This window comes from Macaca mulatta, chromosome 4, assembly GCF_049350105.2.
Source record: "Macaca mulatta isolate MMU2019108-1 chromosome 4, T2T-MMU8v2.0, whole genome shotgun sequence".
Taxonomy (NCBI): Eukaryota; Metazoa; Chordata; class Mammalia; order Primates; family Cercopithecidae; genus Macaca; species Macaca mulatta.
The window spans coordinates 70,442,437-70,469,289 of NC_133409.1; the positions used below are offsets into that span (position 1 = coordinate 70,442,437).

The 26,853-nt window shown below is 39.1% G+C and overlaps 1 protein-coding gene across 17 annotated transcripts in view; it reads left to right on the plus strand.

Moving 5' to 3' along the window:
- ESR1 (estrogen receptor 1) overlaps positions 1–26,853 on the plus strand; it is a 436,798-nt gene that overhangs the window by 49,608 nt on the left and 360,337 nt on the right. For 3 of the 17 annotated variants that reach the window (XM_077999570.1, XM_028847267.2, XM_077999573.1), the window contains exon 1: positions 11,781–12,044. The exons of 12 other annotated variants lie outside the window; for them this stretch is intronic. The gene's annotated coding sequence lies outside the window, so the exon portion shown is untranslated. Of the gene's footprint in view, positions 1–11,777; positions 12,045–26,853 lie in introns of those variants that run through there. 2 more of the 17 variants (XM_077999565.1, XM_077999576.1) reach the window with 1 other exon arrangement.

Below are 26,853 nucleotides of genomic sequence, written 5' to 3' on the forward strand. Positions count from 1 at the left end.
TAATATATTACTGCTCATCAAAGTGGAAATAATGTTCTGTTACTAGTTGAGTATTGAAACGCTCTTCATAGTTTTGTGAGTTTGACTCAGCTCCAACATGAAAGACCCATTTCTTCAACTTACTTTGGCAACAGGAGAGATTGACTAATGTGCTTCAAAGTGATCCACTGCTGTTTCTGTTTATCTTTCTTCAATCCTACTGGGCCATGGGAAGAAGAGGTAGCAGGCATTCTTATTTGCCTCAACCAGGAAGCACAAGGCCATCCCAGGGCGGGGCAGGAGGGAGGTGGGAGGGAAGAAGCATGCTCCACAGGGCCATTGTTTACCTTGTTGGCCAGTCAGGTCCTCTCAGGGTGGGTTTTCTGGGATAAGAGCAAAGCTTATTGGTTTTCCTTGCTGTGCCATGAGAGCACACCAGGTCACCCCAGCAGCCTCGCTTGCCTTCCCACAGCCTGCCCTTGCCTAGGGTTTCGGCTGATATCCTTTCCACTCAGGAGGAGAAACCAGAGAAAACATGGAGGAAGTGTTTCCAGTGTTAAGACTTTAGACCAAACTATAGAAATCTGTTCTACCTGGAAACCTGAAGAAATCAATCATGACTGCTATTCAGTAGAGGTAAAATAAAAAAAACAGCTTTACTGATTAGGAGTCATAGGAAGGCTTTCTGTGTAGCCTCTCTGAGAGCTGCCTACTGGAAGGATTTGTCCTCAAAACGTGAGGATTTGTAGTGTTCCAGGGTTTATATGATACTGGCAGGATAGTTGGCTAATCTAGAGGGCTGTGCTTCGAACTTTATCCAAGGGATGTAAGCTGTGTGTTGAGGTTACTGAGCGTCTAGCACAAAGCTCTAATGTTGAAGGAGCACTGGAGGCAGGCTATGCCTCTGAACATGTAGAATTGACTAGAAATGCCAATGTTCATTTCAAAATGAAATCACTAGCTTTCTTATGCTTCCATTTAAAATGATTATTGCATTTTGCATATTGTTGAATGCATATTAATTTCAGCAAGTTTAGAAAAGAGATAAGCATTAAGACATACATAAATCACTTATTCTCATCAGCTATAGACAATCACTAACAATATTTTAGTACATTTTCTTTTCATCTTTTTGTTAGCAATATGTATGTGTATAGGTATACATATTTGAGTATATATGAAAATTAAAAAACAGAAAATATTCCCACAATATAATTAATAAAAATCCAAGATACCACACAATTTCTGTTTGTAATATCTATTGTATATATGTATATATACACATTATATTTATACATAAAATATATGCATAAAATAGATACACACACAGGTATATATTTTGCAAATTGAAATATTGTTGTATGTTATAGATTTTATTTAACATTAGAATTTATTTACACTACTTAGGTGTTTTAACAAGGATTGTGGTCCACATCTGTTTATTTCCTTAAGAGTAATTCCAAAAAGTGGAAATAGAATGTCAAGGGGCAAAGTTCTTTATAAAGTCCTTAAGAAGTATTGCCAGATTTTTTTTTTTACTTCCTTTTAAAACATGATTATATTGTAGAAGTTCTATTTAAAAATTCCAAGCAAAAATTTTCAAAATCACGTCTAGAAATCAAATCATGATTTTATTTGGCTATGCCCCTTATAGTCCTTGTCTATGAACTTATTCTATTATTAAATATAATAGGTAATTTCCATTAATTTAACAGATAGAATTTTATTTTTTACATTTTCTCTTGTTATTGTGCAATGCATATTTTCTATTATGTTACAGAGATTTTGGGGTTTTTTTTCCCTCCCTTTTTCCTTTCTCTTTTCTTGTTCTGTACCCCTTCAGAGAAACCAATAAATACAGGTTGATGTGTATCCTCTATTCTTTGCTCCATGCTCACTCAACCCAATATTTACACATGCACTGATTTTCAGGGCAATGGTCCCTCTTTATCATAAATTGTGGGATAAGGTTATATACATAATATATACGTGTGTGTGTATTACTCTGTATCTTGGTTTTCTCACTTTGCAATATATCTTAAAGATTCTGATAAATCTTATAGCTCTATCTCATTCTTTTCAGTAGTTGCGTGCAGCATGAATTTACTATAATTTATTCAAGTAATCTGCTTTCAACTGATACTCTGTTGTGAAAAGTTTTCAACATATAAAAAAATGCTGTCATTACAAATATTCTTAGATACATATTCTTAGTAATTGGGGGTTTTATTTTTATGGTGTTTAAGTCCCAGGAGTAGAATTGCTGGTTTAAAAGGCATGTGTATCTTTACATTTTTATGGTTTTTTCATATTATTTTCTAAAAATAATATAGCAAATCACAGTCCCACTAGTGATGTTTGAGAGCATCATTTTCCTCACTAGTACTCCTATTACCCTGCTTTCTAATCCTTGCTGATCTAATGAGTAAGCATTGTTAATTTTCTTTTCATTTTCTTGACTTCTAATGAGCTTAAGCATCTTTTCACATTATTGTTGTTCCTTTGGATTTTCTTATCTGTCAATTACCAATGGATATCCTTGACCTATTTCTCCCTTATATAGTTGCTTTTCTCTTATCAAAAATTTGTAAAAGTTCTTTGAATATTATAGATTTTAAAACTTGGCAGATAAAGTTGTATGTATTTATTGTGTATAATATGATGTTTTGAGGTATACGTATATCTCAATATATCATATCGAGATATATATATACACACATTGTGGAATGGCTAAATATAGCTAATTAACATATGCATTACCTCATGAAGTTATCATTTTTATGGTGAGAACACTTAAAACCTCTCAGCATTTTTCAAGACTATAATATATTGTTATTAACTATAGTCACCATGTTGTACAGTGGATCCTTACACTTACTCTTCCTATTTAACTGAAGTTTTGCATCCTTTGGCCAACGTCTTTCCAACCCTTGCCTCCCACCCATCTGCCCCCCACTGCCCCAGCCCTGGTAACCACCATTCTACTCTCTACATCTATGAGATCAACTTTTTTAGATTCTACATATAATGAGGTCATTTGGTATTTGTCTTTCTGTGCCTGGCTTATTTCGCTTAATATAATGTGCTCATAATGTGCTCTAGGTTCATCCATGTTGTTGCAAATGACAATATTTTTCTCTATTTTTAAGTCTGAATGGTATTCCACTGTGAACATATACGATATTTTCTTTATCCATTCATCTGTTGATGGATACTTAGATTGATTCTGCTTCTTAACTATTATGAATAATGCTATAATAAATATGGGAGTGCAGATATGGCTTTGATATACTGAAGACATTCCCTTTGGGCGTATACCCAGTAGTGGGATTGCTGAATCATTCGGTAATTGTGTGATTACTCCATACTGTTTTCCATAGCGGCTGTACTAACATACCTTCCCACCAAGAGTGTGCAAAGGTTCTCTTTACTCCCCATCCTTGCTAACACTTTTAATCTTTTGTCATTTTCATAACAGCCATTCTAACAGATATGAGATGATATCTCATTGCGGTTTTAATTTCCATTTTCTGATGATTATAGTGATGCTGAGCATTTTTTCTGTAGTTTTTTTTTTTTTTTTTTTTTTTTTTTTGGTCAGTGAATTGCTAAATCTTACCCCATCAATAATTTCTCCTTTGATTTTACTTTTGTAATTTTCTGCTACAAAATTAAAAAATAATTGTATGAAATAAAATTTTTCTTCCTATACATATTCTGAATTTCCTATCTTACTTCAAAAAGTCTTCCCACCTCCTATTTTCTAAAATTTTCTTCTAAAAATTTCTATTTTTTATTTTATTATTTTTAACATTTAGTGTTTTTTACATCTGGAATTTTTTTATACAAAAGTGGAAGGCTCAACTGCATCTCTTTTTATATAAAGAACCAATTGTTTGAACATCACATGTTAAATAATCTTTTCTCCAATAAATTAAATTACATTAGCATCAATTTTAAAAATTCTTTTCTCTAATCCACTAATCTATTTATTTGTTGCCAGGCCTGAGACATATTGCTTTGATTATAATAGCTGTATAGTCCATTTTAACATTTGGCAAGTTTGATGCTCCCCACTCATTAATATTATTTATAATACTGACCTGGTTTTCCTTTTTTTTTTCAGTCCAAATAGGATTTAATCAGAAGAAAGATATATGGATTACATTTTAAAAATACTGATCAAAATAAAGATGCTCTAACCATATAAATGGCAGGTGAAATAGACTTTAAAGTAAAAAATGTTTATCACACAATATATCAGAAAAATGTAACAAACCTGAACCAACAACCATCAGCAACATAGCTGCAAAATATTAGCTCGAACCATATGAAATTGCCAAGAGTTGACCACTTTTTGACCACAAAAGCAAAAATTTCTATAAAGAAAAGGTCAATAAAATTATGGTAAATTGAATTTTTTAAAAAATTATTACACTTGGAGTTCTGTGATACATGTGCAGAATGTTCAGGTTTGTTACAGTATAGGTATAAACATGCTATGGTGGTTTGCTGCACCCATCAACCCGTCATCTACATTAGGTATTTCTCGTAATGCTATCCCTCCCCTAGCTCCCCACCCCCTGACAGGCCCTGGTGTGTGATGTTCCCCTCCCTGTGTCCATATGTTCTCATTGTTCAACTCCCACTTATGAGTGCGGTGTGTGGTTTGATGTTCCTATGTTAGTTTGCTGAGAATGATGGTTTCCAGCTGCATCCATGTTCCTACAAAGGACATGAACTCATCATTTTTTATGGCTGCATAGTATTCCATGGTGTATATGTGCCACATTTTCTTTATCCAGTCTATCATTGATGGACATTTGGGTTGGTTCCAAGTCTTTGCTATTGTGAATAGTGCTGCAATAAACATACATGTGCATGTGTCTTTAGAGTAGAATGGTTTATAATCCTTTGGGTATATACCTACTAATGGGATTGCTGGGTCAAATGGTATTTCTAGTTCTAGATCCTTGAGGAATCACCACACTGTCTTCCACAATGGTTGAACTAATTTACACTCCCACCAACAGTGTAAAAGCATTCCTATTTCTCCACATCCTCCCCAGCATCTGTTGTTTCCCGACTTTTTAATGATCACCATTCTAACTGGCATGAGATGGTATCTATTTGTGGTTTTGATTTGCCTTTCTCTAATGACCAGTGATGATGAGCTTTTTTTCATATGTTTGTTGGCCGCACAAATGTCTTCCTGTGAGAAGTGTCTGTTCATATCCCTCACCCACTTTTTGATGGGATTGTTTTTTTTGTGTTCTTGTAAATTTGTTTAAGTTCCTTGTAGATTCTGGATATTAGCCCTTTGTCAGATGGAAAGATTACAAAAATTTTCTCCCATTCTGTAGGTTGCCTGTTCATGCTGATGATAATTTCTTTTACTGTGCAGGAGCTCTTTAGTTTAATTAGATCGCATTTGTCAATTTTGCCTTTTGTTGCCATTGCTTTTGATGTTTTAGTCATTAAGTCTTTGTCCGTGCTTGTGTCCTAAATGGTATTGCCTTGGTTTTCTTCTAGGGTTTTTATGGTTTTGGTTCTTACATTTAAGTTTTTAATCTTGAGTTAATTCTTGTATAAGGTGTAAGGAAGGGATCCAGTTTCAGTTTTCTGCATATGGTTAGCCAGTTTTCCCAACACCATTTATTAAATAGGGAATCCTTTCACCATTGCTTGTTTTTGTCAGATTTGCCAAAGATCAGATGGTTGTAATGTGTGGCATTATTTCTGAGGCCTCTGTTCTGTTCCATTGGTCTATATATCTGTTTTGGTACCAGTACTATGCTGTTTTTGTTACTGTAGTCTTGTAGTATAGTTTGAAGTTAGGTAGCATCATCCCTCCAGCTTTCTTTTTGCTTAGGATTTTCTTGGCTATATGGGCTCTTTTTTGGTTCTATGTGAAATTTGGTTCTTTTTGGTTCCATATGAAATTTAAAGTAGTTTTTTCTAATTCTGTGAAGAAAGTCAATGGTAGCTTGATGGGGATAACATTGAATCTATTAATTACTTTGGGTAGTATGGCCATTTTCACGATATTGATTCTTCCTATCCAAGAGCATGGAATGTTTTTCCATTTCTTTGTGTCTTCTCTTATTTCCTTGAACAGTGGTTTATAGTTCTCCTTGAAGAGGTCCTTCACTTCCCTTGTAAGTTGTATTCCTACGTATTTTATTCTCTTTGTAGCAATTGTGAATGGAAGTTCACTCATGATTTAGCTCTCTGTTTGTCTGTTTGTTTTGTTAATCTTTTCAAAAAACCAGCTCCTAGGTTCACTGATTTTTTTGAAGTTTTTTTGTGTCTGTATCTTCTTCAGTTCTGCTCTGATCTTAGTTATTTCTTATCTTCGGCTAGCTTTTGAATTTGTTTCCTCTTGCTTCTCTAGTTCTTCTCATTGTGATGTTAGAGTGTCAATTTGAGATCTTTCCTACTTTCTCTTGTGGGCATTTAGTGCTATAAATTTCCCTCTAAACACTGCTTTAGCTGTGTCCCAGAGATTCTGGTATATTGTGTCTTTGTTCTTATTGGTTTCAAATAACTTATTTATTTCTGCCTTAATTTTGTTGTTTACTCAGTAGTCATTCAGGAGAAGGTTGTTTAGTTTCCATGTAGTTGTGTGGTTTTGGGTGAGTTTCTTAATCCTGAGTTCTAATTTGATTGCAGTGTGGTCTGACAGACGGTTTGTTATGATTTCTGGTTTTTTTGCATTTGCTGAGGAGTGTTTTACTTCCAATTATGTGGTCAGTTTTAGAATAAGTGTGATGTGGTGCTAAGAAGAATGTATATTCTGTTGATTTGGAGTGGAGAGTTCTGTAGATGTCTATTAGGTCTGCTTGGTCCAGAGGTGAGTACAAGACCTGAATATCCTTGTTAATTTTCTGTCTCATTGATCTGTCTAATATTGACAGTGGGGTGTTAAAGTCTCCCACTATTATTGTGTGGGAGTCTAAGTCTCTTTGTACGTCTCTAAGAAATTGCTTTATGAATCTGGGTGCTGCTATATTGGGTGCATATATATTTAGGATAGTTAGCTCTTCTTGTTGCATTGATTCCTTTACCATTATGTAATCCCCTTCTTTGTCTTTCTTGATCTTTGTTGGTTTAAAGTCTATTTTATCGGAGACTAGGATTGCAACCCCTGCTTTTTTTTTTTGCTTTCCATTTGCTTGGTAAATCTTCCTCCATTCCTTTATTTTGAGCCTATGTGTGTCTTTGCATGTGATATGGGTCTCTTGAATACAGCACACCAATGGGTCTTGACTCTATCCAGTTTGCCAGTCTGTGTCTTTTAATTGGGGCATTTAATCCATTTACATTTAAGATTAATATTGTTATGTGTTAATTTGATCCTGCCATTATGGTGCTAGCTGGTTATTTTGCCCGTTAGTTGGTGCAGTTTCTTCATAGTGTTGATAGTCTTTACAATTTGGTATGTTTTTGCAGTGGCTGGTACCGGTTTTACCTTTCCATATTTAGTGCTTCTTTTAGGAGTTCTTGTAAGGCAGGCCTGGTGGTGACAAAATCTCTCAGCATTTGCTTGTCTGTAAAGGATCTCATTTCTCTTTCACTTATGAAGCTTAGTTTGGCTGGATATGAAATTCTGGGTTAAAAATTCTCTTCTTTAAGAATGTTGAATATTGACTCCCACTCTCTTCTGGCTTGCAAGGTTTCTGCAGAGAGATCTGCTGTTAGTCTGATGGATTTCCTTTTGTGGGTAACACGACCTTTCTCTCTGGCTGCACTTAACATTTTTTCCTTCATTTCAACCTTGGTGAATCTGATGATTATGTGTCTTGGGGTTGCTCTTCTCGAGGAGTATCTTTGTGATGTTCTCTGTATTTCCTGAATTTGAATGTTGGCCTGTCTTGGGTTGGGGAAATTCTCCTGGATGATATCCTGAGGAGTGTTTTCCAGCTTGGTTCCATTCTCTCTGTCACTTTCAGGTACATCAATCAAATGTAGGTTTGGTCTTTTCACATAGTCCCATATTTCTTGGAGGCTTTGTTCATTCCTTTTCACTCTTTTTTCTCTAACCTTGTCTTCATGCTTTATTTCATTAAGTTGATCTTCAATCTCTGATATCCTTTCTTCTGATTAATTGATTCAGTTATTGATACTTGTGTATGCTTCATAAAGTTCTTGTGCTGTGTTTTTCAGTTCCATCATTTCAGGTCATTTATGTTCTTCTCTAAACTTGTTATTGTAGTTAGCAATTCCTCTATCCTTTTTTCAAGGTTCTTAGCTTCCTTGCCTTGGGTTAGAACATGCTTCTTCAGCTCAGAGGAGTTTGTTATTACCCACCTTCTGAAGCCTACTTCTGTCAACTCATCAAACTTATTCTCCATCCAGTTTTGTTCCCTTGCTGGCGAGGAGTTGTCATCCTTTGGAGGAGAAGAGGTGTTCTGGTTTTTGGAATTGTCAGCCTTTTTACACTGGTTTTTCCTCATCTTTGTGGATTTATCTACCTTTGGTCTTTGATATTGGTCACCTTTGGATGGGGTTTCTGTGTGTATGTCCTTTTTGTTGATGTTAATGCTATTCCTTTCTGTTTGTTAGTTTTTCTTCTAACAGTCAGGCCCCTCTACTGCAGGTCTGCTGGAGTTTGCTGGAGGTCTACTCCAGACCCCGTTTGCCTGGGTATCACTAACGGAGACTGCAAAACAGCAAAGATTGCTGCCTATTCCTTCCCCTGGAAGCTTTGTCCCAGAGGGGCACCTGCCAGATGCCAGCCAGAGCTCTCCAGTATGAGGTGTCTGTCCACCCCTGCTGGAAGGTGTCTCCCAGTCAGGAGGCATGGGAGTCTGGGACCCACTTGAGCAGGTAGTCTGTCCCTTAGCAGAGCTCAAATGTTGTGCTGGGGGATCCATTGCTCTCTTCAGAGCCAGCAGGCAGGAATGTTTAAATCTGGTGAAGTTGTGCTCACAGCTGTCCCTTCCCCCAGGTGCCCTGTCCCAGGAAGATGGGAGTTTTATCTATAAGCCCCTGACTGGGACTGCTGCCTTTCTTTTGAGATGCCCTTCCCAGTGAGCAGGAATCTAGAGAGACAGTCTGGCTACAGTGGTTTTGCTGAGTTCGAACTTCCTGGTGGCTTTGTTTACACCGTGAGGGGAAAACTGCCTACTCAAGCCTCAGTAATGGTGGATGCCCCTCCCCCGACAAAGCTTGAGTGTCCCAGGTCAAGTTCAGACTGCTGTGCTGGCAACAAGAATTTCACGCTCGTGTATCTTAGCTTGCTGAGCTCTGTGGGGGTGGGATCCACTGAGCTAGACCATTTGGCTCCCTGGCTTCAGCCCCCTTTCCTGGGGAGTGAATGGTTCTCTCTCGCTGGCATTCCAGGAGCCACTGGGGTATGAAAAACAAAAAATCCTGCAGCTAGCTCAGTGTCTGACCAAATGCCTGCCCAGTTTTTGCTTGAAACCCAAGACCTTGGAGGTGTAGGCACCCAAGGGAATCTCCTGGTCTGCACCCAAGGGAATCTCCTGGTTTGTGGGTTGCAAAGACCATGGGAAAAGAGTAGTATCTGGGCCAGAGTGCACTGTTCCTTAGGGCACGGTCCCTCACGGGCTTCCCTTGGTTAGGGGAGGGAGTTCCCTGACTCCTTGGGCTTCCCGGGTAAGGCAATGCCCCACCCTGCTTCGGCTCGCCCTCCGTGGGCTGCACCCACTGTCTAACCAGTCCCAGTGAGATGAGCTGAGTACCTCAGTTGGAAATGCAGAAATCACCTGTCTTCTGCATTGATCTCACTGGGAGCTGCAGACTGGAGCTGTTCCTATTTGGTCATCTTGCCCCTTGGTCTGGTTTTCAACCTTCAGTCTTCCATATTTATTTTAAATTAATTTTCTTCAGCTTTATTAAAAAAGACTATAAACAAGTAAGAGTAAAGCATAGTTGGTTTATGGTTGTAATGAAGTTATAGGTATGTCCTAATGATTTGACAGTTTTGCAATAGTATCTTGTAATCCAAGTACATGATATATTTCTACATTATTTAGATCTTGTGTTAGGTTTTTCCATAGGATTAATTTTCTTCATATTGGCTTTCTTGCTATGTTTCTTTTTAGTGTAAAGCTAATCCAGCAAAAGGAATAAAACTGGAAGGAAAAAATGTCTTAAACCATTATTATTGGTTGACCCTGGTGGTAGGGTTATGAATGAAACATCTTTGCTTCTTCTACTTTTTTATATTTTCCAAATTTTCCATATTAATCATGTATGATTTTTATAATAATAAGAAATTAAATTTAAGAATTAGATAATTGAATTGGATAACTGATTGAATTAATAAAATTTAAGAATGAGAATAGGAATAACTGTGTTTTGAAAAATCATATACACAAGAGTTTTAGATGGAATTCAATACTAAATTTATATGTTATACTAAATTAGTAATTCTCAAGGAGCAAAGGTGCTGGGGAGTGTGGAGGAGCTCTTTGTTGGTGTTGCACATACAATTTAAGACAACATTTTCCTTATTCCTCACCATTTTAACCATATCACCTAGCCAGCATCTAGTAGCACTCAATAGACATCTGATGAATGAATGAATAAGTGAACGAAAACATTGTGACAAAATGGTATAACGCTTTGTATTTGAAAAATATACGAAAGTCTATTCAAAATATAAAATGGGAAAATAAAATTCAATTAAAAATCTTGTTTGGTGAGAATATACAAAAGATATACCTTCTTGTCTATGAATTAGTAATAAGAAATTGTCTTGAGGAAGTCAACCACATCTGGAAGGTTCTCTCTGGAGAAGGAACATAAGTGAAAAACACTGCACTAAATTATAACCAAGAGTCACAACTTACCATTTTAATGCTTCAGCACAGGCACAGAGACTAACATTTACTAAGCAAATAAGAAGTCTTGGCAAGTTAATTAAATAATGAATTATTTTTGGTGACCAAGGAGTTGGGCTTCTCATTTTGAAACCACGCATGAGATTTTTCCCTTTCCACCTTTTACTAAAATATTATATTAGTGTGAAAAATTATACAAGGACTGAGATAAAAAGAAATCACATCTGTCTTTGACAATGGGCTGAATGTAGAGGTGAAGGAGTGGTTTTACTATCTAAATGACTGAAAAATAGGTTATGGTGCCCCAGAAAATCCTTGTTGTTTGCTGACAATTAGTGATGTCTGTTTAAATCATGCAGTTTTATTAGGCCTTAAAAATATCTTTTAGTTAGTTTCAATTTCAACAAGGGAAAAGGAGAGCAGGGCAGAGTGGAATGCTGCTCAGAGTCCGGTTGGAAACCTTCAACTTTGTTCTCCCTGTTTTCAGATGAGTGCCCATTTGTGGCTGTACCTTTTCTCTTTCTCCTCTTACCATTACACTCCCCTCTTCTCTCTTATCTTAGCTGTTCTTTTCTTCCTCCACTTCTTAGGGAGTGGGAGAAACACCCTAAATCAGTTGGAGGTGAGGAAAGAAGAAAAGCACCCCAATCTTGGTAGTTCCTCATTCTTCCCTTCATCACGTCCCTTTCATCAAGCTCTGCCTTCATCTGCAATCTAGATACAATCCAATTTATAGTATCCATTCAACCAAAAAAATACTGAGCTTTTACTATGTCAAAGTAGTGTTCTGGATGCTCAGCTCCATCAGTAAACAACCTAGACCAACATCTTGCCATTGTTTACATCTTGCCGTGTAGAGTTTACACCTTGTGGTCTAGAATTTACATCTTGTGGTGGAGGCAGGCAGATGATTAACAATAAACTTAAGTAGGTCTAGGTGTCAAAAGGTGGTAAATGCTACAGGAAAGAGCAAAGGTCGAGCCAGGCAAGGCAGATTGGCTGTGTGGGTGTGGAGGAAGGGTGCAAGAGTACTGTCAAGATAAGCCTTCCTGAGAACATTTGAGCCAGGACATGAAGGACATGAGGAAGTGAGACAGTCACTATCCAGGGAAGGAATTTCCAGGCAGAAGAAAGAGCCAGTGCTAAGCCTTAAGGTGGGAGCATTTCTGAGAGAATGGAGAATCACTGGAGTCCATTGTGCTTGGAGCCCAGCAAGGGAGAAAAGATTGGAGGACTCAGGAGGTGCTGGGGCAGGTAAACTGCTTTTTGACTGGGGAGTTCAAAGGGTAATGCTTCGGATGAATGCAACTGAAAACTTTCTCAGAAGTGTTTTCATACTATCTCTACAATTCACTTTCATGTGAAAACTTAATTGGCGAGCAGATTAATATGGTGATCTTCCCTTAGATCACTAGGAAAATTTTGTTTTATGAACTTTTCTTCCCTTTTCATTAACCAGTAGAGAAAAGAGTTGTAAAGGAGCCACAGAAAATTATAGTAGATTTCTCCCTACTACTGAGCTACTGAGATAGGAAGATGTTCACGTTAGCAACTGAGTATATTTATGTATTTTCCTTTAAGGTTTGAAAGGGCAGGAATATTTGACTTAGGATACTAGTCTGTTTAGAAACATGATTCAACTAGCTACATGACTAAACTAGCAGCTTTCAGACAGAATGCAAGGTCAAAACTTAGTGCTTGATAATAATAAAGAAAGGGCAGAGTATTACGAAATTTTATGATCTGGGTAATCTATTGGCTCTTTTTTTTTTTTTTTTTTGTCAGTGTAAGGTTACAAGGTGATAAATTAAGTTGCTAATTTTCTATATCTACCATTTACTTTTCCCTTATCATGTGTCTGGCAATATGCTGAGTTTTCTACCTCTAGCATTTTATTCAAACTGTGCAATCTGCCTGCTGAAACAAGTATCATGAACTTCATTTCCTAAGGTAAGAAAATTGAGGCCCAGAGAGGTTAAATAAGTTTAGGATCATCTGCATAGCCAGTAAGTACTATACTTTAATATTCCCTCTTTTGCCTTCATGCTTTGCTGTCACTCTATGTTTAAATGAGCAAAGGACTTATGTTTAAACAGGTATATAGCAAGTAGTATTTTCTAAATGAATTCCACAAGATGCTCCATTGCAAAAGTTCAAATAAGTTTAGAAAAATGCTGCAAATTTTGTGCTTCTTAAGAGATTTACAGTGCAGATTAGCACATTAAAGCCTTTGGGAAGTTTGTATTAGAAAAACCTTTATTAACTTATTTACCCCAATTTTTTCCAAGCTTTTTGATCATGCAACCCTTTAAAAAACAACTAGTATGATTGCTTTTATAGTATTCTTTGGGATACACTTGGAGAAGTGTTACATGAAAAGATATAATTGGATAAATTTAAATATAGGAAGAATTCTTTAATAAGTTTTTGGAATAAAACACCAATTTTGTTTTTAGGCTGTTTAACATACATTTGAGCCAAGACATGAAGGACGTGAGGACATAATTTACTTTTGTCCTTGTAAGGACATAATGAACTTTTAGTGGTTTGCATTCTTTGCTTTCTTTTGAATTTCATGTTACTTTATAAAGGTAATTATTTAATCAATGAAACCATTTATTAAGTGTCAGACACTATGGTAGGTGCTGGTAATATAAAGAGAACATGTAAACATCAATGCAACATATCTCCTAGTATGGGCTTACAGTATAGTGAGAGACACAAACAAATAATTTATAGGATTGAAGTAAGTCTTACATTTGCCACATCATTAAAGTACTATGGAAACAAAGGCACAAGAATTTAACTCTGTCCAACGAAGTCTTTCAGGAGGAGGTGATATTGGAGCTGAATTTTAAAGGATTCATAGATGTTTATTTGAAGGACTAATGCAACATGTTGGAGGTGAGTCTTCAGGAAAGAGGCAACAAGAACCATTTGGGTAACAAGATAGGACTTGGCAAGTTTGGGGCATTGTAAGTGGTTCGTTATGGCTAGAATCCAGGGCTCTCTGGAGAGACTGGGAGTACACAGATCACTCAAGGGTTTGGAATGACCTGTCAGGCTACCAAGACAGAAATAACAAAAATCAGATGTGGGTTTAGAAAGAGCATTTTGGCTGTGATACAGAACATGATGGATAATTGATGGAGCGAGATTCCTGGGGAGATAGAAGAGGATAGGGCCTTGTAAGTACATCTGCTGGTATTTTAAAATTAGAAAAAGAAATTTTTGGTAGCAAAAGCAGAACAGACCCTCCAACTCTTTGCAAATCATGGGACTAGAATGTTTGGAAAGGAAGATGCTAAAGATTTTCATTCATCTGTTTATCACCTATGTTGAGTGTCCTCTTGAGCCTAGGCAGTGTGCCCAAAGCTGGGAGAATAAGATACTGTAAGAGATGCTGGGAAGATCCCCACCTCTCCTTTCCAGAAATTCAGTGTATCAGACAAATTGATTTACAGTTGCAACCATGGGCTTTTGGCATAGCCATTCAACAAGATTTCATTCTTTTTCAAAAACAATTCATTCGTCCACCAAATATTTGTTAAACAAATGTACATTGCATTGTAGTGGTTCCTCAGGGAGCTGGATGTACCTGCCAATTTGTTTCATTTTATTTGAAGCAAGTCCACAGACAAGTAAACTAGTCAAGTGATACCAGGCAAAGTGTGATTTGCTTTCCAACAGATGGTGACAGATTAATTTCCTAAGAGATTGATCTGCCCCAGAGGTACTGGGAAAGTCTTGTTACGGAGGCAGATTATAGTCAGGACCTTGGAACATTGTTGGGAATAATTGAGGTCAGGAAGGGTATACCTAGGTGGATGGAGACAGCCCCTGAGCGCGGGATCAGTCCTTTTGGAGTGAGCACGGAGTATTCAGGTGCCTGGGAGGAGAGAAGGCTTGTGCTTCAGCACTGATTGTGTGCACCGATGGGGGAACATACCTGCCTGCTCAGAAGCTTTGGCTTCTCTCTGTAGGTGAGAGACAGTCATTAGAAGTCCTTGAACAAGGAAGAAACATGGTGAAAGCAAGGATTTCATTGAGAAGTCCCTCATGGAAGAAGAGGATTAGATTGGAAAGAGCCTGGCTTGGGGAGGGAGCAGTGACAATCAGAAAAAGGTAGATAGGGGCAAAGATAGTGGAAGAAGAGGAAAAACTGCCCAAAGCTTTGTTCTTGTGTGGGAAAACTGGTGCTGCTGGCGTGAAAGAGGAAGCAAGAACATGTGCACCGACATGGCTGAGAGTCTCCAAAACCACTGTCTTTCCTTAAAACAGTAATGATCACAAGTGGCTTACAGCTTTGCATATAGCCACTGGGGCAAAATCCTATTTAAAGCTAATTCATTTTCTGAGCCAGTGCATGATAATGTGATGTAAAGGAGTTTTGGGAGGCAGATGATCAGAACTTGTAAGCTAACTAAATGTCATAATATTTATTAGAAGCCTTTCTCTACTTCCAGAAAACGCGTATAAATGTGGCTGTAATGTAGGCTACAGGTCATCGTACTGAAGTAGAAACAATGTATAATACCTGAAAGGTTAGAGAGGTTCAGGGTTTATAAAAAACTTCATTATTCATCTGAAAGATATTGTTTTGTTTTCAATGTACATAAAAGCAACATATCATATGTTTTGATCTACGTATTTGGAAGGGGATAATGGTGTGGTGGGCATTGAGCATATGGAATTGTTTAATTAGAGAGATGCCCTTTACATTACTATAAAATATAACCAGAAGCTCCTGTTTAGACTTCTAAAATCTACTTCTTTGAAAACATTACTAAAATGACCACAAAGACCTGTCCTCACAAGTGGGAGCTATTAATCAATAGTGTGTACACATGGACATAGACGGTGGAATAATAAACACTGGAGACTCTGAGGGGTGGGAAGGGAAGAGGGAGGTGAGGGATGACAAATTAGTTGATGGGTACAATGTACATTATTCCTGTGATAATTTCGCTCTGCTTCCTCTTCGGAAACTGAGAGGAAATTTAGTTTCCTCAGTTGCCACTCCTCCAAACTCCTGCGTGGGTGGTACAAGCCTTGCTGTCGTCTTGAGGCAGGAGGGGTCAGGGAATTTCCCCCATTGAACCTGATAGCCTTCATTTCATTTCTGTCTTCTCAGGGAGACATATACCCCTCTCCACTAAACGGTAAAAGACTTGGAAACTAGGACGGTATCTATGGATCTAATGGCTCCTTCACCACTCTACTATATATCCATGTAACAAAACAGCGCTTGTGGCTGGGTTACCGTGGCTCACACCTATAATCCCAGCAACTTGGGAGGCCGAGGTAGACGGATCACCTGAGGTTAGGAGTTCGAGACCAGCCTGGCCAAGATAGTGAAACCCCGTCTCTAATAAATATACAAAAATTAGCCGGGCGTGGTGGTGCATTCCTGTAATTACACACACACACACACACACACACACACACGCACACACACTCTTACTTCACTTCTGCTTCTGCTGGAGGAATTTACAAGATGAAGAACCTCTTGTATCTCTTTTGGGCCACTGTCTGTGAAACGAATGGTTGCATGTGCTCTTGGCTAAGCCAACTCCATCCTGAAGACAGATTTTTGTGAGGTGGGGAAAATCCGCCCAGCATTAGTAGTGTTAGTGGTTGTCCTGGGTCCATCCTGGTCTGTATTCCTGCTTTTTTATTTTCATATTTAAATCCAGAGTTATTACAGATGGTAACATCCAATGCCAATTTATGGATCTTTTTCATAATTCACCTGCCAGGAATCTCAGGTAACCTATAAAATATGCTTTTATTTGGTCATTTTAAGAGTTAAGTTTCTGCATTTCAGGTATTTTATCCTGTATTGTCAGCACATTAAATTAGGGAACACATTCGTTGACATTCTATGTATTTTCCTTTGTATTTCAAAGTCACAGTCAAGTATTTAAAAAGATAAGATCTTTCATTTTGTGTGTGATCCCATGGAAGCCTTTCTACTATACATTTGTTAACATTCTCCCACCTCTGGCCTCTGATTAAGGAATTGCAGAGTATTCTCTATGACAACTCATTAAACCCATTATTCCTCCCACAGTGGTTGATCTACTTTTAGTGATATTTGTTGATTGGAGCTTAGCTTTTGTGTTTGCCAAACATCATTGATGTGTTTTGAGGTCATGTGGTTGTGGGGGGTGGAGGGTGGTTATAAATGTAATAGTGTCCCTCTAGTATTGTAATACTTCAAGGACATAGGATTTATTTTTAAAAATCTTAAATCTTTTTGTTTGTTTTTCTAGGAAATCTTAAGTCTATGTTCTTTGATTTGAGCCTATAGAGTTTCTTGGTAAAGTCTCCAATTATTGGTTTTCTGAGTAAATTCTTGAGAATTGGTGAGGCTCCCAGGATCATTGTTTGTCACCCTGTTCTAATTAATAGGAAAAAAGCATATAAATCTTAGATGTCTTAGATCTGGGACTATTGCATCTACTTGGCTTGAGCCAAAGTGTCATCTAATTTTTAATCCAGTAATTGCAGCAACATATTGCTTCCAAAACAAATCACATTTGTAAATGCATATTGAGGATTTCCCACATGAAAGGCATTACCAGAGAGTGAAACAGAAATATAAGGTCTGAATTTTGTCCTCTTGGAGGGAACATTCTACTGGGAGAGATGAATTGAGAAAGGTTAAATAACAAATATTTACAGACGATCAACATAGGCGCTTGCAAATATTATTAAGATTAATTGCATGTGAAAAATTGCTATTGAGTTCAAGGCAAAAGAAGTGAATTTAAACTGAGTTGCACAGGAAGAACTCATAAAAAGATGAGCTTGTGCTGGATGAGTGGATTTGGGCAGATAAAGAAAGACTGGAGCAAAAATAAAGAGGTGGAAAACCACAGGGGTGTTTGATGAACGGAGGGCAAGGAAATCAGCTGTATGGTGGGGGGGTACCTTCAACTTAAAACCTCTGTACCAGTTAGGGTGCTTGAGTGGTAAGGAGCTGAAACCAATTCTGGCTCACTTAGGCAGAGAAAGAACATACAATCCATGACTACAATATATCCCGCCATCTATTTAATCCCCCTTTAACTTTTCTTTATTTTTTATAGTTTGTGTAGTTTTCTATGCAGAGGACTTGCAAATCTTTGGTTACATTTGTTCTTAAGTATTTGACACTTTTATGTTATTATTAAATTTTTTTTTTTTTTTTTGAGACGGAGTCTCTCTCTGTCGCCCAGGCTGGAGTGCAGTGGCCGGATCTCAGCTCACTGCAAGCTCCGCCTCTCGGGTTCACGCCATTCTCCTGCCTCAGCCTCCTGCGTCGCTGGGACTACAGGTGCCCACCACTACGCCCGGCTAATTTTTTGTGTGTGTTTTTAGTAGAGACGGGGTTTCATCATGTTAGTCAGGATGGTCTCGATCTCCTGACCTCATGATCTGACCGCCTCGGCCTCCCAAAGTGCTGGGATTACAGGCGCCAGCCACCATGCCCAGAAACTGTCGATGCTACATAGAAATACAATAGATTTTTGCATATTGTCCATGTATCTGGCAAACTTGCTAATTTAACTTATTAATTATAATAATTTTATCTATGGATTCTTTTGGATTTTCCAAATATACAACATGCCATGTATGAGTAGTGACATTTTTATTTCTTCTTCCCAGCTCCATAACTTTATTCCTTTTTCTTGACCTATTGCATTGACTGGGATCCTTTACTACAGTGGGAGGAGAAAGTGATGGTGGGTATTCTTTTCTCGTTTCTGATCACAGGGCAACATTCAACTTTTCACCATTATGAATGATGTTTGCTCTACAGATTTTTGTAGAACCATTTATCAGATTCAGGTAGTTAATCCTAACTTGGCTAACAGCAATTTTTGAAAAATGAAGTAATATAAAAATTAAGAAATTAACATGCTGCTAATGATATATAGTTAAGTTACGTAAATATATCAGTTTTTCTATATCTATTGAGATGATCATATGAATATTGTCCCTTATTTAATATGGTGAATTGCATTCATTAATTTTCTTTGTTTTTTTTTGAGATGGAGTCTTGCTCTGTCACCCAGACTGGAGTGCAGTGGTGCAGTCTCAGTTCACTGCAACGTTCACCTCCTGGGTCCAAGTGATTCTCCTGCCTCAGTCTCCCGAGTAGCTGGGATTACAGGTGCACACCACCATGCCCAGCTAATTTTTATATTTTTAGTAGAGGGGGTTTCCCCATGTTGGCCAGGCTGGTCTCGAACTCCTGACTTCAGGTTATCTGCCTGCCTCAGCCTCCCAAAGTGCTGGGATTATAGGTGTGAGCCACTATGCCCGGCTGGATTCATTAATTTTCAAATGCATTTTAAAATTTCCGAACTAAATCCAACTTGATTATAATATAGTATCTTTTTTAAAGGGAAAAGTAGATGAATCAGACTCAAGAAAAAGAGGAGCCAGAATAGCAACTGATATGGTTTGTCTATATCCCCACCCAAATCTCATCTTGAATTATAATCTCCATAATCCCCACCTATCTAGGGAGACATCTGGTGGGAGGTGATGGGATCATGGTGGCAGTTTCCCCCTTGCTGTTCTTGTGATAGTGAGTGAATTCTCATGAGATCTGATAGTTTTATAAGGGGCTCGTCCCCCTTCGCTACTCACTCTGTCTCTCACCTGCCACCACGTAAGATGTGCCTTGGCTACTCCTTCGCCATCCACCATAATTGTCTGAGACCTCCCCAGCCATTTGAAACTGTGAGTCAATTAAACCTCTTTTCTTTATAAATTACCCAGTCTTGGGCAGTTCTTTATAGCAGTGTGAAAACTAACTAATACAGCAACCATGGCGGGGGAAAGCTGAGCACCTTGACTGGGTGTATCCAATGGGAGAGGAGATTTTTTTCCCACAGCCAAATCAGGACACTCTTACAGCTTTGTGTTTAAAATCTTGGGCTCTGGACTCAGGCTGCCTGGTTTGAAGTGCCAGTCCTCCCTCTTATGTGGCATGGGACCTTAGCTCTGAGTGTCCTTCTCTATAAATGAGGATGATGTTCTATTTACACAGTACGATTCTAAGGATTAAATGATCCAATACATTAAAGTGCACAGGTCAGATCACTCTCAGCCCATAGAAGTAATGATAATTCCAGCTATTATTATTGTTATTTGTGAATATGAGAAAGAAGAAAGTTCACTCTGACATCCTGTAAATGGAAAGTTCAACTGAACATTGAAAAATGTTTAAATCTGTCTATCAGAAAGTTTTTCATCAAAAGAAAACACTGAGTAGTTTGGTGTTTTAGCTTGATCCAAAACCTTGAATAATTTTCAAAACTCATTTATGATATCTTAAATGTACAATGACTTATAACCTTTGATTTTTTAGCAGCTTTATTGAGGTATAGTTGACATACAAGGAATCGCAGATGTTCAAAATGTACAGTTTTATAAGTTTTGATATATGTATACAATCATTAAACCACTACCACAATAACATAAGGAACATACCTGCCCCCCACCCACACATTTGATATGCCTCCTTTTAAAATTCTCTTTCCTACCTTCCACCCCTCGCTGTCTACCAAAAAGAATGTCTGATGGTGCCCTGGGCCCACTCTGCCTAGAAAACACCATAGAAAAAGACAGCAAAAGTGCTTTCCCACTCTGGAGTTCTGCTTGATTTTAATGGACATAGATTAGTGTGAACCACATAAACCAGTACTAAAATACAGGATTTGATCTAGAAAAGGTGATGCTAAAAGTGCATGTAGATAAAAACTTATTTGTTTTTCAGACACCAAAATGAAAAATTATTAGGATGCCATGACACATGAACACTTTTATATTCCACAACCACTGTGCTCTCCTTTTGGTGTTCGTTTGCAATAAATGGAATGTTTATGTCCCTTCCAAATTTGTATGTTGAAATGCTAACTCTCAAGATGATGGTATTAGGAGGTGGGGCTGTTGAGAGGTGATTAGTCCATGAGAGTGGAACCCTCAAGAAAAAGATTAGTGCCCTCAGCAAAGAGGCCTAGGAGAGCTAGTTTGCTCTTCCCAGCACGTAGGGACACAGCAAGAGGGTGCTGTCTGTGAACTAGAAAGCAGGCCCTCACCGGATACCAAATTTGCCAATGCCTTGGCCTTGGACTTCCCTGCCTCCAGAACCATGAGAAGTAAATTTCTGTTGTTTATAAGCCACCTAGTCTATAGTGTGTTTTGTTTTATCAGTCCGAATGGACTAAGGCATTATTTATTGTGAGTTCTATTCACCATGGAGCATATGTGGCCTATGTGTCCCTGGCACTGTGGCAGGAACTGAGCAGAGTACACAGGGGAATTAATAATGCTTGGGCCTATCTTTAAAACACCTAGAGTTTAGTAGTAATCAACTGGAAGTAGTAGGGTAAAGGAAAGTAAGTGACTTTTGTTGAGCCCTGCCACGTGTTAGAGACTGTGCTAAAGTGTTTACCCGCATTATCTTATTTGAACCTCACGGCAAACCTGTGCGGTGGATCCTATTCACCTATTTACAGATGGGGAAATTGAAGCTCAGAGAGGTTAAGTAACTTGCCCAAGGTTATAGAATTATCAGCAACAAAGCTGAAAGTGGCAAAGGGCTCTTTCTAGTCAGGAGGAATTAAGAGAGCGTGGGTGCAGTGGCTCACATCTGTAATCCCAGCATTTTGGGAGGCCGAGGTGGGAGGATCAGTTGAGCCCAGGAGTTTGAGATCAGCCTGGACAACATAGTGAGACCTCGTCTCTGCAGAAAAAAAGAAAAAAAAAAAAAAAGAGCTTGGGATTGTTCCTCCTGTGACTCAGCATCACCTTAGTCTTGGTCTGCCTCCACTCTGAATTGTGCCCTAACCCTAGTCATTACTTCCTTCTTGGTTTCTGCTGCAAGTCTCTGCCTCTCCCACTGGCCCAGTTCTGGGGTTCCTGTTCCTGTTATGCACATCAATCCCTGGATTTCTGAGATCCTAGAGGGTGGGCTTCTGCTTAGTCCCTGTTTGTCTTCCCAGGACCAGGCATCCTAGTCCTTGCCCTGGCACTGGGGCTTCTCTTCCTGCTGCCTTTGACTCCCTGGGGCTGACCATCTGCTGCTCTATCCCTGCATCCTGCGAGCTTTCACATCCCCTGTCTCAAGCTCTGCTTGCCCTTTACTCTTGAGGGGAACTCCCTGCCTCCACCTGTTGGACTGGTCTTGTCCCTTCATGGGTCCTGCCCTTTCTGACCATCCTGTACCCTGGTCTGGCCTCCCATTTTCCAGAGCTGATCTGTCTCCATGTGTGTCCTGCTTCTCAGAGGGTCTTGAGTTCCAGCTTTTCCAGGTCTGGCTGGTGCCATGGCCAACACCTGTCTTATCTCTCCCATTAGAGTTCCTCACTAGCTCCTTTTTGACAGTTCTTTCTTTTTTGGGGTCTAACTTTGGCCTTGCTGCATGAATCATTAACACGTAAGTATGTGTCTTCACAATTAATTGTTTCCATTTGGTGTTCGCTGTAGTCCAGGAGGATGGAGAGGGAACAACATCTTGTATTGAATGTCTTGACATCACTAGAAATTAGACTGCTTGTGCTTCCTGGGCATGCTGAGGTCGCAAGAATAAAGAGTATCCCTGAAGACATTCTTACCAGTCTTCCCTGGTGAAACATTCATCCTAAGTTTTCCTTTTAGCTCTGAGACCACTGTTGCATAATTTTTAATATGTCATTAAATTAAATAGACATAATTTTCTCTGTCTAGCCAAACTGCTGTTAGAAGAATCTTTGCATAAAACTAATCATAAAAAAGACATTCTTCTTGCCTCTTTTCTCTGGAAAGAGTCTGTGTCACTCAAGAGTGAGGGGCACACTCATTCTTTTGTGCCTTGTTCATCTGCTCAGGGGATTATTGATTAGCAGATAGAAATGTGGGTGCAGGCTGGGCGCAGTGCCTCATGCCTGTAATCCCAGCAGTTTGGGAGGCTGAGACGGTGGATCACTTGAGGTCAGGAGTTCAAGACCAGCTTGGCCAACATATAGTGAAACCCCTGTCTCTACTAAAAACATAAAATTAGCCAGGTGCGGTGGCGCATGCCTGTAGTCCCAGCTACTTGGGAAGCTGAGGCAGGAGAATCGCTTGAACCCGGGAGGTGGAGGTTGCAGTGAGCCGAGATCGCGCCACTGTACACTAGCCTGGGTGACAGAGTAAGACTCCGTCTCTCAAGAAATAAAAACAAAAAAAAAAAAAAAAGAAAGAAAAAAGAAACTTGAGTGCAGATAAGTTTTTTGGGGGGTTTGCTTTTAGTTCTTTGGAAGGACTGAGCTTGGCTGGCTGGGCACCTAGAGCAATGTGGACATGGGCAGCTGCTTGTCCCAGGGATGCCAGGGACAGAGTCACAAGAGGGATAGTTAGAAATGGTGCCAGGTTCTCACTGCCTCGTGCCAGGTCAGTTCCCAACATAAGCCTTTGTACAAGACACATATAAACCCTCAGAGAGTTTATGCTAACCCGGTGTCTTGGCCGTGGCTTACTCACGATGGAATACGGATCATATTTTATCCTGGCCACATGGAATAATAGACATGTAATCACTTTGAGATTTGAGTTGCAGGGTCTTTGGTTTCTAATAACCTTCATAATTTTCTCCCTCATCAGGGAGACAGAATAAGGTGTTTACATTATGACTACCTTCATTTTGCAGGAATAAGATCGAGGTTAAATCTACAGTTATGTCTTGATAGACTGCGGCAGATTTCTGCATCAGTAGAAAGTGCTGTTTTCCCACTAATCAGAGAAAGAAAGTGCTAGCCATAATGATATGGGTCCACTGTGAAGTAGAAGACAAGAAACAGAGCAGGATGTGGAATTGGGAGCAATGAGAGAATGCCCAGAATTGCCCTTGGCACCCTGCATCTTAGATCACCCTCATTAACTGCCTGCTGTTTACTTTGAAAATCTGTCATTTTTTGAGAGATAAAATCTGAAAATGCAGTTTCTTCAAGTTAGAAATGGTAATTTTTATAATAGAGTTTTAGAAAGCCATGCTTCTTTTCTCTTCTAGGAGAACATTTTTATTTCAATTATAAAATTGCCACTATAAATAGCCAGTCAAGTTCAAAGGGGATGAGTCTTATTAGGCAGTTAATTTACATTATATAAAAAAGTATGAGTTATTTAACTAAACTAAAAAAGCAACCAGTATCTGTGGTCACATACTGTATGTGATCCCTTTTACTTCCATGGTAAAAAGTGATTTCATAACCTTGCCAATATAATTCCAAAGAACTAAGGACTTAGTGATTATTGCTAATTGAAGTTATTCTGTTTATGAGCAAGCAACATTATTTCTTTGATTAAAACCAGAAAGGACTTACATATCGGTAAATAGGGTTCCTTATATATATGTGTGTGTGTGTGTGTGTGTGTGTGTGATTTTATGAGATCTGTCTCATTCTTCTATGCTAGTGAGTGTTGATTAGTTGGATTGCCTTTTCAGTTGACCTATTGCTTTTTAAGAGCATTTTTGGATATAGTCCCTTAACCCAGAATTAACTTCTATGATAAAAAGACTTTTTGGGTTGTCAGAGAGGCTAATAGGGGTTATACAGGCAAGGAATCTTTTTACCAGTCATCAGGTCTCATCTTGCAGACTGTGAGTACTGTGACCATGCCCCATGAAGGGTAGTACAAATCATGATATTGAAATTGAGAGAGATGGCTGCCTTTTGGACAGGAAGAGAACTAGAGGTTTTTAACTTTGTGAATCTAACCTCTCCAGCTGCATCCCCCAGGGCTGCTGTCCACATACCCTGTGCTCCAGTCCCTCTCATGGTTTCTGTCTCCGCCGCCACTCTTTGTTTCTCTTGCTCCTTTATCCTGAAGTTATCAACTATGAACCTGTGAAAAGCCCAGATAACAGTAACAGGTGATGTTTATTTATGGAACATTTACTGTAGACAGTGTCATTTTCTAAGTACTTTAACCATATTGATTCCTTTAATCTTTGCAATTACACAACGAAATAGGTTCTTCTCATACTCCCATTTTACAGTTGAGGAAACGGAGGCACTAAGGAGTGAAATGACTTGTCTGGGACCACAGAGTAAATAGTTGAGCTAGTATTTGGACCCAGACTGTCTAACTCAAGAACCCGTGTTATTGGCCACCATACTCTATAGCACCTCAAACCCAGATCAAATATACACAGCACCATCACATAGTAAAATAAATCAGTGTCATGTCCATCCCCTCTGCTTAATTGTATGTTTCTTGTGATGAGGAACATAAGCCATCTCCAATGCCTGGGGCCACACATAGCAGGTGCCCTATAACTGTCATCATTGTCATCGTCATTCTTATCTTCCTCTTCCTCCTCATCATAATCTACTACATATAAGGCTAATTTGGGGGTCAGGCACACTTCACATAAATTAGATTTAATTCTCGCAACAATCTTATGAAGTTTGCATTGTCCCCAGTTTATAGGTGAAAAGAACTTGCATTTAGGAAGTGGTAAAATGGGAATTTGCGACCCTGCCATTTGGTTCCAGAATCCTTCCTCCTAACCACTGTACACTATATGCTTAATAAATTAAGAAAAAAAGAAATGAATAGGTGAGAAAAAACAATGATGTGATGAATTTTGCTGCCCCTGGTATTAGGATTTTTTTTTTCTTCTTCTTGTTAGGCTCTAGAGGGCCCAGATCCTGTGGAGCTTCTCTCCGAAGGGAAGGGTCACTGTTCACCCTGATTTTCCTGGAGTCACAGATATACTTCTGCCCTCCACCAGATGCTTCTATCTTACACAATTATTTTCCTTTACAGATTTGGTTGATTACATACTCACTTGTGATAACTGGGTTGTCCCTCCTACTCTGAAACTGTGAGAGAGTTCACTCAATTTCCAACTGCGTATGAAGCTCTTGAGTCAGATTGTTTTGCTCGTGACACCTCAGCTCACACCAGTGCAGAAATGGAGGCTTTAATTGGCTGTAGGATTGAAGGGTTGGTTTGGTGCATGGTGGTATTTTAAGAAAGGCAAAGTTTTATTTAAATGATGAATACTCTCTCCCTGGGTTTTTTAGGTTAGCCAGTGGGCCCTGCCAGAGGCCTGGCTGCTTGTGAGAAAATGAGAAGGGTGATCAAGTACAAGAAGAGGCTGCCAAAGAAGTGGACACAATCTGAGTCAAGTTCCATCTTCTTTGTGGCAGCCATGATTCTGAAGGTCACCAAAGGGCATTTTTCCCTGAGTTGTTTTTGGAGCCTGTGCCACTGGCTTCAAATGCCGGGTCTTGGCCACCTCAGTTGCTATAAACTATGGTTACGAGTGCTTCAGAGCCGCTTCCCAGCATCTAGCTGACAAGGCCCCACCTGTGCCTTGCTCAGCCCCACTTCATTGCTCCTGCCCTCCATGGGGAGAGGGACTCACCACCTGGCTGACAAGATTAGGGCCTCTTGCTGCACTTTTTGGCATCTTGCTGCTCCCTGTATAAGGGTAAAACTAACCTTCTTTTTTCTTTTTATTGAGACAGTCTCACTCTGTCACCCAGGCTGGAATGCTGTGGTGCGATCTAGGCTCACTGCAGCCTCTGCCTCCAGGGTTCAATTGATTCTCCTGCCTCAGCCTCCTGAGTAGCTGGGATTACAGGCGTAATCCCAGGTTAATTTGTATATTTTAGTAGAGATGGGGTTTCATCATGTTGGCCAGGCTGGTCTTGAACTCCTGACCTCAAGGAATCTGCCTGCCTTGGCCTTCCAAAGTGCTGGGATTACTGGCATGAGACACCACCCCACCTCCAACCTTCAAAAGATAAAAAAACGTGTAAACTGAAATGAAGACTAGATACTAATGAGTCATTGGACTCATTATGACTTCCTTAAGTCATTTTGACTTAACAAAAATCTATTAAAATCAAACATTAATAAAGCAGACTATAAGTAAATAAATTATATTCTTTGGCCATTTCTTCATTAGACAAGAATGCTATCTTTCATAGCTGTGTTATTTTGGGGATGGCTGGTAGCTCACAGAACCAATCTAACATCCCCAGATTTTTTTTATAGTTCTGGATTAGGTTTCTTAGCATAATGCGTTGTT